Source organism: Gavialis gangeticus, unplaced genomic scaffold, assembly GCF_001723915.1.
Source record: "Gavialis gangeticus isolate Ggan-Ray unplaced genomic scaffold, GavGan_comp1, whole genome shotgun sequence".
Taxonomy (NCBI): Eukaryota; Metazoa; Chordata; order Crocodylia; family Gavialidae; genus Gavialis; species Gavialis gangeticus.
Window position 1 is genome coordinate 8,110,921 of NW_017728995.1, and position 2,281 is coordinate 8,113,201.

At 46.5% G+C, this 2,281-nt stretch overlaps 1 protein-coding gene across 2 annotated transcripts in view; it reads left to right on the forward strand.

Annotated features, from left to right (window-relative positions):
• The window catches only part of MFSD1 (major facilitator superfamily domain containing 1), a 41,892-nt gene that overhangs the window by 10,887 nt on the left and 28,724 nt on the right, over window positions 1–2,281 (forward strand). The gene's annotated exons all lie outside the window — the stretch shown is intronic.

Genomic DNA, 2,281 nt, shown 5'->3' on the forward strand with positions numbered 1-2,281 from the left:
GGTCCCTTCTGACCCTACTTCTATGATTCTATGATATTTCATTATTCTGCAGATGCAAATACCCCATTTTTCTTCTGTGAAGGTGCTAAAATATAGAGGCTGCAATATATCAGTCTGTAGTTTTCAGGTTCCCCCACACAATTTTAAGGCATATATAGAAATAGCCTCGTAATTCAGGGCTTCAGACAAATCTCGCTGAGTGATTGGAAACCTAGTTAAAAGAAATTGCTGCTATTAGTTCATTGTGCTGCACCAGACTACCACAGATTCCAAGGGATGTGCTTTAGCATTTAAGTTCAACTTGTCATGAAATGTATTAGACTGCCTTTTACTTCTGAAAGGTGTCTAGGCTTAAGGGAAGTTCAGCGGAAAAAATCGTGTTTGTTTTATAGTTTCATAGATGTTAGGGTTGGAAGGGACCTATTAGATCATAGTCTGACCCATGCCTTGGGCAGGAACGAGTGCTGGGGTCAAATGACCCCAGCCAGTTGTCTGTCCAATCTCCTTTTAAATGCCTCCAAGGAAGGGGACAGTACCACTTCCCTTGGAAGCTTACCTCCCCCTGCCCGATGAGTTTGTAGGCAGCCACAAGATCACATCTCAGCCTCCCCTTGTGGAGGCTGAAGAGGTTCATGTCTCCTAGTTGGTCCACATAGGTGGTTTTTTTGTAGGCCTTTAACCAGACAAGGTGCCCTCCTGAACCCTCTCCAGGCCATCCACATCCCTCCTGAAGTGCAGTGGCCAAAACTGGATGCAGCACTCCAGCAGCGGCCTAACCAATGCCGCATAAAGGGGAAGTATCACCTCCCTAAACCTGTTCGTAATGCACCTACTTATGCAAGAAAGGGTGCGGTTAGCTTTACTTATTACCTCATTGCACTGGTGACTCATGTTCATTTTGGAGTCGACTGTGACTCTGAGATCCCTTTCCGTGGTTGTGCTACTTAAGAGTGGCACCTCCCAGGCTGTAGGAGTGTTGATGATTCTTCCTCCCCCTGTGCAACACATGGCACGTATCCTTGTTAAACTGCATCCTATTCTATTGGGCCCATTTCCCCAGCCTGTCTAAATCAGCCTGGACTCATTCCCTGCCGTCTAGTTCGTGTACCTCCCCCCATAGTGTGGTGTCATCAGCAAACTTGGACAGGGTGCTTTCTACTCCCTTGTCCAAATCACTAATGAAGATACTGAATAGTACTGGTCCCAGGACAAAGCCTTGGGGGACTCCACTGCCCACGTTTCTCCAGGTAGAAACTGACCTGTCCACCCCCACTCTCTGGGTGTGTCCCGTAAGCCAATTTTCTACCCACCGGACCGTGTAATAATCTATATTGCAACTGTTTAGTTTATTTATAAGAATTGGGTGCGACACTGTGTCAAAGGCCTTTTTAAAATCTAAGTAAATAACATCAACCTCTGTTGCTTCATCCAAGCATTTTGTGACCCAGTCGTAAAATGAAACCGGGTTAGTCAGGCAGGATCTGCCTGCTATGGACCCATGCTGATTGCCCCTTAGCATCATTTTACCTGCTGGTCTCCCACAAATGTGATCCTTAACAATTTTCTTAAAGGTCTTGTCAAGGATAGAGGTGAGACTAACTGGCCTGTAGTTACCTGGTTCCTTCTTCCTCCCCTTCTTGAAAATAGGGACCACACTGGCCCTTTTCCAATCCTCCAGGACCTGTTGAGCACCGTGAATGCTCAAACAGTTGTGCCAGCAGCTCCATTATGACTCCAGCTAATTCCCTAAGTACCCTAGGATGAAGATCATCAGGACCTGTTGACTTAACTACATTCAACCCCTCCAGGTGCCCCCTTACTAGGTCAGCTCAAACAGTTGGTGGGTTGGTATCTATGCTGGGCTTACCTGAGGTCTCAACGGGATGTGTAGTTGTAGTTGTGTCCAGGAACACGGATGCAAAGAAATCCTTTAGAAGCTCTGCTATGGCCATTCTATATGTTACCAGTTGCCCTAGTTCATCCTGAAGGGACCCTAAGTTACCCTGCACCTTCTTTTTGCTTCCTATGTACTTAAGGATAACAAAAAGTCATTCTTTAACGTTTGCTGCCAGCCTAAGCTCTATTTCCACTTTGGCTGTTCTCACTGTTTCCCTGCAAGCTTGAGGCAAGCAGGTGTACTCCTTCTTGGTGGCAGCCCCCTGCTTCCACAGCCTGTAGGCCTCTCTCTTTTTTTCCCTCCAGGCTCTCTTGGATTTCTTTGCTCCACCAAGAGGGTTTCTTTACTTTTTTGCCCCCTTTTATATGTACTAGGATGGTCCTT